Consider the following 15,179-nt stretch of genomic DNA (forward strand, 5'->3'; position numbering starts at 1 on the left):
GATTTTTTTTGGTTATCCAGTTGTTCTTAAGTAAAATATGTCTGAAGTGGATATTGTACATTTTATTTAGATTGTCAAATGCATTGAAATAAAATTGTTAAAAATATCCCTATATGGTATTGTCTTTATAAGTTCCACCTAATGCCCAGGGATGATACATGTCCACGATATTGGCAATTTTTGCCTGTTCTCTATCTTTTCTTTTTAATTTCCTAATTAGTTAAACTAATGGTTTATAAATTTACTTCATCTTCTTAAACAAGCATCTTCTAGTTTTATTGATTTGTTCTATTGATTCATTTTTTATTGCACTTATTTCCACCTATACAGTTATTTCTTTTTCTATCATTTACTTTTTTGGGTAATAAATATTTATTATTAAATATGTGTTTAATGCTATACATTTCCCTCTAATCACTAATTTAACTACATTAAAAATTTTTGATATGGCTAATTTTATTTTCCTTCAGTTCAATGTATTTTCTAACTTTCCTTATAATTCATCTTTCATGCATAAATTATATGAAAGTACTTTGTATAATTTCCAAATATTTGTAGATTTTCCACATATCTTGTTTATTAATTTTTAACTAAACTGTATTTTGTACTTAGAATGTTAACTTTGTATAATTTCAGCCATTTAAAATTTATAGAGATATATCCTGTATCTTCATATTTGGTTCATTTTGATAAATGTTCCAATTTCACTTGCAAAAAAAATATGTATTCTGCTATTGTTGGGTTAAGTATTCCACAGATATCAATTAGGTAAAATTGGCTTATATTGCTCTATTAATCATTGAGAATGAGGTGGTGCATCTTTATTTCACCTTCAAATTCCTTCAGATTTTTGCATTGCATATTTCTGCCTTTTAATTGGCATACGTAGTTAATTTAGTTTTAAGCTATTCATTGTCATGGAGGGTTTAAAAATTTCACATTGCTGTTTGTTTTCTTTTAGTCTTATATGTTCTTGTTTCTTGTACCTTTCTCTTTTTCTTTCAAATTGATAGATTTTTTTCATTTTTATCATTATTATAGATTTATTACTTATACTGTATTTTTTCATAGTGTCTGTTCTAATGGTTAAAGTATACAGTTTCATTTTATTACAGTCTGTCTTCAAATATTGTTATAATGTTACCCCTTTGATATGTATTTTCATACATAAAACTTACATATATATTACCAGTCATTTTTGTTCTTAGGGTAAGACAGGTCTTATTTTGATCCAATGTAGAGGCAGCCCATGATGGACTGTTACATATTCTTGATATTTTTCAAAGCTCCCAGTACAAGCAATCACATGATATAGATTGATGTTTTTGATACCAATGTCACATTATAAAGAATAATGCTATTGTCCATTTAAAATACGTTGAATTTCTTCTAGTCTTTTTAAAGTAGCAACTCTCTTCTTCTCAATTTCTTTGATGTCTTTTGTTGTTTTTTGGGGGGTCTCTTTGTCTGCATTTTTTGCTAATTGTTTTTTGGATCTAGATTCAATTGTTTTCATTATCTGTGTTGGTCTGGATTCACTTCTGATTTCTTTTATATTTTCAGCTGGAAGTTTGTCTCCTTCTTCACCTGAAGTCTTATCAGCTGGGAATACTGGCCGTTCTACAAAACCAGATGAGGAAATTTTATCCCTAACTATACTCAAATGGCGTTGAATATATTCTTCATGTGGTGCTAATGCCAATGTTTCAACCAAGCATTTTTCAGCTTTTAATAAATCCTTCTCTTCAAAATAAACAACACAAAGATTGTGTTTTCCTTGCACATTGCTTGGATCCATCTCCAAAATCTTTTCAAAACATTTTTTTGCTCCAAGTATATCTTTCTTTTGATTCATCAGAATGTCTCCTTTTAAAATGAGACCCTTGATATGATCAGGGTAGTATCTCAGTAACTCTTCTAAAATTGGCAAAGCCTTTAATTCTTTTGCAGTCTGAGAATACAGGAGAGCCAGATTAAACAAAGCACTTCTGAAATCAGCTTGTAATTTTATAGCTTTCTTCATCCAAATCTCTGCCTCAGTGTCCTTTTTGTCATCCATGGCAAGCATTACCAAATTGAAATAGCCATTAGCATCTTGTGGCTCTTCATTTACGTAGTTTAAAAGTCTTTTTCTAGCTTCAGGTCTGAGTTTAACTTCACCTAGGAATCATTTTTTTTTAAAAAAGATAATAAAATATCATCATCAAATGAATTGCATCTAAAGAACACAGTCATTTTCAAATATTTAATTAGATTAAAAAAGATAGCACCAAAGCAACTAATTTCTATACCTTAAATAAAAAACTAAAAGCAAAAAATCTCTCTCTTCATTGGAAAGATAAATATGCTTGAAACACTGACATATTTAATGGTAGATCATTTCCTTTCCTTTAAAGTAGTAAGAGTGCTTCAGAAGCCAAAAGGGAAAAAAATCCTTTCAAAGATAAGAATCTACAAGGAAATATCAAAGGAAGAATACAGAATTAAGAGGACAAAGGTGTATGAATTCCCAAAAAAAGACATCAATCTTGATTTTCTTAAATTATGATTTTATATACTGAACAAGTTACTTAACGTCTCTGGGTTAACTTACTGAATTTTACAAGAATTACTATGATATATATGTAAAAATGCCCAGCAAAAAGTAACTTATTGTTAAAAATGTTTCAGAATTATTAACTCAGTTTTCTGGCATATTATTTCAAAATTTTTAGGAAATTTCAAGGGCAAAAATAAACAATATCTATTAGGCTTTAAAATTAGGATCTGAAAAACAAATACTTACTGAGATAATTTCTATTGCAAATAAGATTTTTTTCAGTTCTACAACTATACACTTTAGGGTGCAATCTTATATTGTATAATGAGCAGCCTTCATGATCATTATTTTACAAACCATTAGTTTTACTAAAAATTATACATTGATGAATATGGAAAATTTGAAAATAAATCACTAGATTTCAGTTACTAATATAGCTATATGAAGTTGGGAGTAGCTTTATTTATAACTTAGTAAATAGAATCTGTTGGTCAAAGTGAGCATATTAAAAATATTATAATTTTATGATTCTTTCCTTTTTGTAAATGTTTTAAGAAAAACATTTAAGAAATAAACAGCAATTACAAATAAAAAGATCTTTCCAACATAAAGTTTAAAGAGATTATAATCATATATTCTGCCTTGAGAGGGACAACAAACATTTCTATACAACATATGGGTAAAAGATAGAAAATTATTGTGATTAATAATTTAGTTTTGCAGGATTGTAGGAAATATAGGAAATTATAATAATACCTCAAAAATAGCAAAACTAGATATATAAAATATAAGTATTTTATCTTGTAAATCAAAGTAAACTCTAATGTTATTTATGTTAAAGAGGTTATATTGTTAGGATCTGTAAACAAGTCAAGATGGCGCCTGGCATTTTGCCAGAGGGAAGTAATGTGAAGTAATGCCAGCGAGCCATTAAGTGTGGAGATTCCTTATTGGTTGACCGCCGTATCTAGTTTATGTTAATTTAGATAAGCTGTGTGTAATGTATATATACCCCTCCTGTCCTACAATAAATGGCTACACTCCTGCTGTAACAATGCACACAAGTTGCTCCTCACCCCCTGGTTATTTTGCTGCAGCCGGACTGCAGCATTATATTATGCTTACATGAATAAATTAACAAACACATTAATTAGATATTGTTTAACACACTGCCTAAAAATTAGTCTTAACACATACTGGAAAATGAATAATTAGTATTCTCATGTCAGTGCATTTTACTTGAAAAAGAGTCTAAAGTAAAATTCAAGTATTTTAAATATTCTTACTATGCCATTTATATACAATTTTGTTATAAACTACCTCTACAAAATGTTTATTATGGGTAATAAAGTTTAAGTTAATGTTTTACTGTATATCAAATTATAATTATAGAAATATTGAGAAAACATACCTGATTCTTGCATTAGTATAGCAGAATTGAATAATGCTAATTTGTGCTTTGGATTTAGTTCTAAAGCATGATTAAAGTTTCTTAGGGCTTCATTTGGTTCTTTAAGTTCAATATATACAATTGCCAGGTTGTACCAAAGATCTACATTATTTCTGTCCAGTTCTAGTGCTTTAAGATATGCTTCCTTTGCTTTGAGAGGTTTATTCATTTTTAAAAGTAATTCTCCCCTATGTAAAAAAATCAAACATGAGGTTTATGTAAAACATTATATGTCAGTTAGTAGACACCATTTATTACAACTTTGAAGCCTTTCCACATACAGCTTTCATTACTTCTTTTAATTTAGTCTCTTAAAAGTTCTCTTCAAAAACAAAAATAACATTTTGAAGCTGCTCTCAAGTCTGAACTCCATAGTTCGGCAAATTAGGCTGGATATATTTTCAAATATTATTACAGAAAGAAAACATATGCTTGACTTTAGGTTAGATGTGGAGAGGCACTCAAAAAAGGGGAACAGAGAAAATCTATTCTTTGAATATATCTTAAAATGAAACAGACTTGACTACATTAGAAAAATGAGTCTAATCAAGTAATAATAATCAAGTGTGGGAGATCAGTAAATTTTTCAGATAATGAAGAAAGCATTTGAAAAAGAAAAATAAATGTGATTGTAGAAAAAAATAATACAGTTTTCAAATCTATGATACAAATCTCACTATACAAATGAACAGAGCATTTGAAATTTGTAACTCCTTATATTAACTTACTATCCTTAAAAGTACACTATAAAATGAACATTAAAAGAAAAAAGGAATTTCAAAAAAGTTGATCTTGTAGGGTAGAAGGGAAATAGTGCCACCTGCAGATAACTAAGAAACACATCTAGAATTGGGGATCAGTTAGAAAATCATTGCATCAATTTTCTAATCTAGTTTTATTTACTGCTAGAGAACTTAAATTTAGTTTTGCTCAAAAATATTTTTACTAATATTTTCACTGAAACAACTTCTAAGAATTAATCTAAAATGTTATTTTTTAAATGCAGAGATTATTGAATAATTCTTTATGGATGAACACATGACAATGAATACTGAATAAGGCTGAAAAAGAGAACCTCCAATTTAAAAATAAATTATATCTCAAAAAGTTAAATTCTGAATGCACTTTTTCTATAAAAACAGTGGTTAGTTTTCCTAGTCTGGCTGCAAAACAGAGTTTAACAGTCATTTTCCCCAAAGTATACAAATGATAACACCTACATGAGAAAGTACATAAGACTGAACATGTGATGTTAGAAAACTACCAAGGTTTCTTTGTGGTTAAAGAAATCAATAACCAGTTAAATCTCAAAATTTACTTAAGAAAGTTTCTGAGAGTTGAATAACAGAAGGTGCTAATAGAAAATATAAGTTCTAGATATTTTAGATGGGAAAAAAAGAAAAAGATTTCAGTGATGATAAGAAAATGAAACAGAAGAAGCTTTTTCTACCCTTTCCTTCATAAAAAACTTAAGTTAGCTATTTCAAAACAAGGGATTCCCTTGTCAATTTCAAATTAATCAAATTTGATTGTCATTCTCAAATAAGCTATAATCTCTCTATGTATTTGGAGTCAAGTAACTAAAAGAAAAACATGCCAAATTTAGTCAAGATGTACATGCAGATACAGCTTCAATCTTCTACATTGATGGCTCTAAAGTGAACTATGATACCTGCTAATGTAGGCCTGTTTGAAGTCTGGTCTCATACTTATTGCTTGTCGATAAAGTTGATCTGCTTCTTCTAACCGGGACTCATTTGCTCAGATAAGGTTGGCCAGATTGATATAAACAATTATGTGGTTAGGAGCAATTCTAGCTGCATACTTTTTACCAGGAATAATCTGTTTAGAAGAAAAGGCATTTTCATTATTTGATATTTCAGTACCAAATAAAGATAAAAAGTAAGTTTTCCTAGGGGCTTATTTAAAGTAATACAGAAAACAGTAACATTATGCTGCCAGTTTTACTGATGTATCAAATTAAATATAAAAATGTGAAAGTGAACATGTGTAATATTCATAAAATGTAAAATTTTGTGGCATTAAAGGACAATTTTTCATTCATGCCAGCTAAATGCAACCATTGATAGCTTTTTATTCATATCTACTTTTTCTAAAGTCAGATAAATCAGATATTTTAGAGGACAAAGATTTCTTAAAAAACTGGCATCAGAACAGGAAAAAACCCAGATCTCCTGTCTCTCAGTCCAACTGTACACTTTGTCATTTTTTTTTGTCAGCAAAATATTTCCCGAGGACAGTTCATTTTATTTCAGAGTTATACTAAAAACTAACTTGTTTGATAAATACATGTTCTAGTCAGTTGATTATTCAGGTTAAATAAAGGTCATTACATATAATATAGATGGATCCAATTTTTTAACGAACACAATAAATTATCTGATTAAAAAACCTATAAGTATAAATTTAACATAATCATTTCAGAATTGAAATAATCCTCAGGATATGTGGTCCAACTTTATTTTTAGAAAACTTATTAAAGTATCCAATCATTAATATTGCTATTTAATGAGAAATCTGCAGCACAAATTGTTTTCTAAACAGATCTTTCATCTTTGATACTATATTGTTATATCTGATGAATTTTCTGCTTGTATCATTCTAACAAGTGATTAAAACAATTTAGCAACAGAGACATTCTATTTTATCACATTTTCATTTTTTGGATAGGAAAAATGTTGAATTTATTGCTTAAAGTATACAAAATCCTCCTCATATAGATTATAAAAGACTACAAATAGACTATAAAAATAATTAAACATCAAGTTAGCTAGAAAAGTAAATGTAATCATTTATAACACTTTCTATAGAAATAGAAAATTCTGTAAGACACCTTACATTTCATATGAACAAACTGAAGAAAAAGATTTCCCATCCAAATAATACTATTCAACATGGACACAGAGGAGACATGAAACAATAGATTAAATTATGACAACTTACTTGAGGCATTAGTGATTTAGCCATCATGTAAGATTCTTCAGCTTCTCTAGTTCTATTTAAATTTTTGTAAGTTCTTCCAACATTCATGTGGGCTCCAATATCATCTAAAAAGAAAAAAAATCATTCATTGAGAGGTATAATAGTATTCAAGGTTACTGAGAAGACATGCTTCTAGAAATAAATTAGGTAAAAAATACAAAAGAGGGAAACAGATCTTGCTTTTTCTCTGCTCTGAACTTTTTTCTTTTTCTTTTTTTTGGTAGTAGGGATTTAACCCAGGGGCACTAACACTGAGCCATATCCTCAGCCCTTTTTATTTTTACTTTTGAGACATGGGGCTTGCTAAATTGCTTAGGGCCTCACTAAGTTGCTGAGGCTGGCTCACACTTATGATCCTCTTGCCTCAGCCTCCTGAGTAGCTGGGATTATAGGCAGAGGATGCTACCATGCCTGGTTCTCTGAACTTCTTTTAACATAACTTGGTATAACTTATGATGAATGGTATACTAAAAAATCATGTATAGCAATGTGAATGCAGAAAATGTATTTAACATGAAAAATCTATTTCAATCACTCTCTAAAGGGTTAGGACAACATAGGTCATGATGACATTACCTTACTACATTGTTCACTATATTTTACTATCTTATACTAAAGCTTATTTCTATTTCCTTAATCTCATAGTTTTGGAATTCAATAAAAACATATGGTTCAATTCTGCAAGTGAAAAGGATCATCATGAGTCCTAGAATTAGCTCAAGTGTTATAGCTAACAAATATGTATAAAAGTTAGAGACTAAAAGGATTTTGTGATAAGCTTTTTAAAAATTTGTGTGAATATGACTGTAATGACAGAATAATGGAACACAGGAAAACAGTATTACATAAGATGCTGTGGCCCTTCTCTCTTAAATGATGATACAACACTATATAATTCATTAAAAACTTACAAAAAGATTATGTTAACTTTGGAATGCCAGGAAATTATGCCTCATTTTTCAAAATGGAAAAATAAAATCAATTTTTTTTTTCAGGAAAAGAAAAATATGAGGACTCAATGCATATTAGTTTTAAAAAGATACACTTCCCAGTAAATACTTCAAAGGTTTGGAACAAAGATAAAAGGAAGAGAGATCTTAAATTAGACAATTTTTATTCAACAAGAATATCTAACAGACATGACAAGGTTTCAATTGGTGAATACTACTTGCCTGTGACACCGACGATTTTGCAATTGTGGAATAATTCTCTGACTGCAACTCCCAGGACACATAGGGGCCAAGGCATATCTATTTTGGGTATTCCCCTAGGAGGAGAGCAACAGTCCTAAGATCTTGCTACATTATGCTTCAGGTTGTCAACTGTGTGTACTGTATAAAAAATGGCAGATGTAGTATAAATTTGGTTTGAGAACTGGGGGATAAAGTTGGAGGTAAGGGAGTTTTTCATTTTAGATGTACTGCCCAGTCTTATGGAGTCAGTAGGGTTAAGAAAGCAAAAACAAAACAAAAAAACTTCAGACTAGTCATTGCAATCCTACTTGCAAACTAGAATACCTGTTTTTAAAAAGTTTCAAAGGGAATTCTGCTTTAGAGCCAGGAGTGAAAAATTATCTAATTATCAAGTGTGTATAAAAATACACAGTAGGTAATCTTTGCTTTTATAGAACTGATTTGTTTTTTAATTTTAACATCAATTAAATCCACAGTTTTTGTTATAAAGAAACATGTATAGTAAAAACGAAGGATATATAGAACGTGAAAAAGTTATACAGTAATGAATTTAATCTAACAAAAAGTTAAATGGGAAATGTATAAAAAGAAAATGTAAATAATGAGGTCAGCAGAGTACTTGTACTAAAATAAGTCTCAACCAGGTTTAGAAAAGAAAGAGGTTATTTACTTAAGATAAAAAAAATAAAACAAATTATAACCCACCGGAATTAGGTGGAATACTAAGAAGTTATTGCCATCAATGCAGACTTCAGATATTATAATAAAGTAGCTCCATTTTCTCAAAGAACAAAAGATAGCAATTAGATATCCTTTAGCAATAAAATGGCTACTTAATAAGACTTAAAAAATGACATAATTTGTGAGAAGATTTTATAAGTTATAAAGTTAAAACATCCCAAAGGATTTTGGGAATAGTATTATTTCTAAAGTAAATTTAAATTCAAAAAAAGGTAAGAAGATGAAAAAAATCAAAGATATTTAAATAACTAAGGAGCTATAGAGAAATCAAAGTACAAATTTGTTTATCTGAGTAAATTATTCAAATCAAGCATAGCATAAGTTAGTCTGCTTTTAAATCAATGTAAATGAGGACATTATAAATCTTAAAAATACTCTCAGTCTGTCAATAACTGTTTTTCTAATAAACTCATTTTTTTTCAGAACCCTAGTTGGGTAGTATTTCATTCCTTCTTTCTCCTCAAATTTCTAATAACTTATTTTCATCAGGGAAATGAGAACAGAGAGGAATTTATGACTCATCCCATTATCGATGCTCTCAACCAATCTGTGTGAATATACATACTCAGTTTTCCCTTCTATACCTCCTCTCTGATCTAAGACCAACCAATCTACTTACACACTGAATCATGTTCATTTTCTCCATGTGACTCTGCTCATACTATCTTTATACTGCTAAAATCTCTGTTCTTTTATATAGTAAATCTCTTTGAAAGAGTTGTTTGTATAATTATTTGTACTTCTTCATTTCCAAGTGACTCATGGATAGAATTCAGGACATCCAAGAACTTGGAAGAGAATGTAATTACATTTTAATTTTCATTAACATGTATGAGTAAATTAGAATTTCCTTCAATTTGAAACATAGGCAAATCCTAATAAGTAGTAACAATACCTTGACTTTGTCATTTAGAAACCACAGATTTTTTATATGACATTACAATTGTAGATACTGTGAAATTTAATTTTCATTTACCATTCCTCTTAAATGACAAGTTATTAGAAGCACCATGGGCTTGCATGTGATCTCAGTCATCCTGTCTACATGTGATGTAGAAGGCAAATTATCAGGCAACTGTGTATGCCTGCTAATGCTTTAGCCAAAAGAATGCAATCAAGAATTCTCACACTGATGTCCAAACTATTTTGCTTCCCAGTATTCCCTGTCCACAAAATTGTCAATTAAAAATAAAATTTATAAGCAGATGGAAACTCCTAAAACTCTTTTAAAATTATTCCCATCCTGATGATATCAAAGTTAAGGAACAGGTCCACTATCTTTTCTGATTAAACAGTTTCAAAGATTTTTACTTAGATAAAAATGAAACCAATGCTCTCTCGGCAAAACAATACAAAACAAAACAAAAAAATTGGAGGATTCTGATGTATCTTAAGGGTAGATTATTCTTGACTTTTAAAAGGATTTACAAGTAACTGTAACTTTATTTACAAAACTGTGAACTGGGATTGTTAAAAATACACTTGCAATTACCAAAACAAGAAAAATAAATTGGTTATCTAACATGACATGCATGTGGTCTGATCAAAGACTATCATGTAATTTATTCCCATTGTATGCAACAAAAGCTTTCACATTTTTTTTTAATTGAAAGAGCCTTAGGATGTTATGGATTCCTACTCTGTGTGACTTAATGCTATTTCAGGGCTTAAATGATCATCTCTATACTTGTTACTATTCAGTCATTTGGGACAAAATCTGAGTCATTCTTTTTAGCTCTATCTTGGTTACATTCTCCCAAACTCCAATAACTATTCATAATACAGTGAAATAATGTCACTTCATCTGTCAAAATTTCTATGAACATAGCAAAAAACAAACCAAACCACACAAAGAATAAGAAGCCTCTGAATATCACTTTCAACTTATATTATAAGCTTTTTTTATTCATAAATATTTCTAATAAACTTGATTACCTGTCCTCCCAAGTCTATGACTTATTAAAACAGTAATTGTGAAAGTGTGATACTAATGTCATACATAGAGAGGTTCAGCAAGTATATCTAAAAAAACTATAAAGGTGACAACTGATAATGATGGAGAAAATTATTTAAAACTAAGTGCCCATACTTGCAACATTCTGTGATTAAATACACTGTTTACTAGATTAAACTGCACTTATGCACATTTATCAACATACACATTTAGTCTTCAGAACAATGCTGAGACAAAAATTATTATTCCAATTTAAAAATGAGAAAAACTTTGGCTGAAAGGGTCTAAATAAGAGTCTCAAAGTCTGTGTAACCTGACATCAAAATTTTCTCTAAAAACTCCTAGAATGAATCTAAAAGACTTCAAAAGTAATGAATTAAAACAACCACATTTAGTGATTCTTGATTGTGTATAGGATGCTACAAGATAATGTAGGAGTTAAAAAGATAAATCCAATGTTTTACATGCAATTTAATAAATATTTTGAGCAAATTAACATTTCAATAATAAAATATGGCACTACAGAGAATATATTTAAAATAAGAGTAGTTGTAAGGGATTTTAAATGAGAAATACTTTCTTTAGGTGGAAAGATGGGAAGGTAATTTAGAATAAGAGCCTATTTTTTTGTAGGGTTATAAAAAATGGGTTATAAAAGATCATTAGTACTCATGTCTAGCAGGGATATGCTGGAAAGTAAATGGGAGGAAAGGGAGAAAGGAGAGAAGGTTCAAGAAGAATCTAAACAGATCATTACCCAAAGTACACGTATGAAGACACAAATTGGTGTGAATATACTTTGTATACAAGCAGAGACATGAAAAATTGTGCTCTATATGTGTAATATGAATTGTAATGCATTCCACAGTCATATATAAAATAAAAAAATAAGAAGAATATAAACAGAGCCAAAGTAGAAGAACAGTATGTGTACCCTATATTTCAAGAAAAACTAATCTTGATGAAAGAGTTATAGGAGATAAAACTGGAGGGAAAGACCAATTGTTCCATTTCTATAATCTTGTGTTAATTTTTCTCTAATTGAAACTTGGCTTTGTCTTGGAGACAAGGTTACCTTGCTTTTACCTATTCCAAGTGTTGACTGAGTTCTTTTTCTTATCCTTTGTAACACTGGGCCTGGAAGAAGATTAGATGTTCTCCTTGATCCCTGATGCCACTTGCAGACAATTATCACTCCTTTTAAAAATCACTCTTGTCTAAACATCAGGCCATTGAACTCTATTGTACATTATCCCTCAGAGTTGCAGTCACTAGTCCCTGTGTGCATATTATAGTGTACATACTAGATACTGGGTTCCTATTGCTCCCTCCAACATCATGACAGTCAAAATTCTTAGCCATTTCAAAATCTATACAGATTTAATATTGTGGCCTTGATGCCTTTCTTCCCATGATTTTCACCTCTTTCTACCAGTTTAGGTTGCTCCAACAGACACAATCATACCTCCTAGAAAAAACTGGGGGCAGTACCCAGCACTCTGTACTTCTGTGAGGACACTTAAGGTGGTGGGTTATTTTTGGTTGTTACTCTGAATTGAAAGTAATGGCATTGGTGGGTACGGATCACATTTGGTACATATACTATAATAAAGTTCTACACTGTTGAACATGTCCCTATTGAAAATATTGCTGCTGTAGCTACACTCTGATACTTAGACCATCCATTCTTCAGAACTGTAATCTGCTGATCCTGTAACTATTTCACTACCACTTACCAACTTTCTCATCTACTCTAAACCAATCTAAATTCTGCAACTCATCATTATAATCACTCCGTTATTCTTTTTTTTTTTTGCTTAGTTATACATGTCTGACAAAATTTTAACTCTTTTGAATCGAATTCTTCATTACCACTGTAGCTAAAAAGTAGTAGGAAAAAAACATGTAACTACACCAACTGGTTTAATTTTAAATTAATACTAATCTAAAGTAGGGTGTCAGAGTTGCCTGGTAATTATACTCTATTTTCCTAATCTACGTAATAGGAAACTATTTTCCTAGTTTCCTTGATCTTTGTTTCTAAGTGTGATTTGTAGACTAACATCAATGGGAACTTATGAGAAATGCAGAATTTTAGGCTCTATCTAACTCTTCACCAGAATATACTTTATAACAAACTCTCTGATTCATACATACATTAAGTTTATGAAGCAAATTCTTGGATCACTATTTCATATCTTTTCCTGTTCTTAAATCCCAAACACTTCTTCCTTTTTATTCTCTACTAATGATTTTACCTTCTATTTCACCGAGAAAACCTAAACAAACAAAAGAAAACTCCAGAAACTTCCTCCTTGTCATCTACTCTCTAGCCTCTTTCCACATCCATATACTGTGCCTTCTGTTACCACATTTACTATCAGTACCAATTTGAATAAATTCCTCATCTTTAGCACCAGATCCTATCTGGATACTGGGTCCCTATTGCTCCTTCCTCTCATCTATTCAATATCATCATCTAGTTATTTGTCTTTCCACGTGGCATTAATACTTTCCCCAACTGTACTGGATTAGCCCCAAAGGTACTTTTTTTCTTCCATTTCCGAATTCTCTCTAATTCTTCTTCTACTCTCTTAAAATCACTTCTACCAAGCTTGTGCATCCTGCACTCCATCAAAAAGCACATTTCACTGTCATCCAACAACTATGTTAACAAAGAAAAAATTCTCAAATATCTAATATAAATGTTTTCCCCCCAAAATGTTGTTTTCCTTCTAAAAAAACCCAAAAAAACAAAAACCATTCATCAGTTTACTAATAATGCTTACCTGGCTGAACATGAGTCGCCTGTAGAAAGTATTTCAAAACTCTCTCAAAGTTCTTTTCATTTTCCAGAGCATGACCCACATTATTCCATAATTTGGCATTATTTTTATTTACCTTAAATACAATTAAAATGAAGTAAATTACATATTAAAAAATGACTCCAAATCACACAGATATTTGAGTGGTGTATTATTAGGAATGGATTGTTTCATAGAGATGTTCCTGGAGATGAAGTCAAATGAAGACTGCTTCACCATATTTACTCTTCTTCCCCTAATGATATACTAAAACCACAAAAGTCTAATTTCACCTATTTTATGTTATTAGAATTGTACATATAATTTTACATAATCAAAACATAGTGCTGTGTGAAAATTTCTACTCTATTCATATTCCTTCAAGAAAGAAGGTATTAGAATATGAGAATGTTCTTAAAACATTGTATTGATGACTATTTTTATTCTTAACATGTTTAAAGCTATTTAAGTACTCTATTATGGTAAAAGGAACCCTAAGTTCTGAGTCAATGTGTGCTTTTAGAGTTCTCAGATGTGCAAGGTATTCTTGCAGGCAAAGGATGATACCCAACCAAGGAATTATCAATTATGACTATAGGTTTTATTTTTTTTTAATTTTTTTTAGTTGTAGAGTGACACAATACCTTTATTTTATTTACTTTTTAAATGTGGTGCTGAATATCGAACCCAGTGTGTCACACATGCTAGACAAGTGCTCTACCACTGATCTATAACCATGACTATAGGTTTTAACCATTGTTCTGAGAGTGAGAATAAAGAAATTTTCAAAAAATATGGGCTCAAGGTTCACTTGTCTGCAGAGCTCAGGGAGAAGGTGGAATTACTGGAACTACTATTGTGGTCCAGAGGACAGTCATCTGTTATGTACAGTCAGCAATTCCATAAAGCTAGGCAAAAGAGAATAAAGAAATAGACAAAATAAAGTAAGAATTATGAGATTTGAAGATGGGCATTGATAAGGAAGAGCTAAAATAATTCTTTGCTGATAACCTTTATAGAAAACAAATTTGTGGTTTTAAAAGAACTTTTTTTAGAAAACAAATTTGTGGTTTTAAAAGAACTTTTTTAAGATATTTATTGTCCATTCTATAAGAAATGCTTTACCACTACTTTCTATCAGTTCTGATCTTTTCCATATTAGTAACCATTGATTATCTTTTAGATAGCAGGATTCTATTTTTGTTTGTTGTGTTATTTTATTTCATTGAGTCTAAGGCACATCAGCTATAGAACTCACCACTATTTAATGAACCATTAAGAAAAAAAAAGTCAATAATTAATTTAGAGATAACTTTCAACGTAAGATTTATGCTTGTTCCAGGTATTCAGGTTAGGAAAAAATGTGTACCCTTAGAACCAATGAAATTCAGTACTACTTATCATGTGGAACTCCAACATGTATGTAGCACTGAAAGAAATATTAACATACTCTTTGAATATACAGCCATGTACTATGTAGATAATTTGTTTATGC

The 15,179-nt window shown here is 30.2% G+C and overlaps 1 pseudogene; it reads right to left on the bottom strand.

The window, feature by feature from the left end:
• Positions 1 to 1,357: 1,357 nt before the first annotated feature.
• Positions 1,358 to 15,179, bottom strand: part of LOC143386229 (protein O-mannosyl-transferase TMTC3-like) — a 48,297-nt pseudogene continuing 34,475 nt past the window's right edge.

Source organism: Callospermophilus lateralis, unplaced genomic scaffold (assembly GCF_048772815.1).
Source record: "Callospermophilus lateralis isolate mCalLat2 unplaced genomic scaffold, mCalLat2.hap1 Scaffold_107, whole genome shotgun sequence".
NCBI lineage: Eukaryota > Metazoa > Chordata > Mammalia > Rodentia > Sciuridae > Callospermophilus > Callospermophilus lateralis.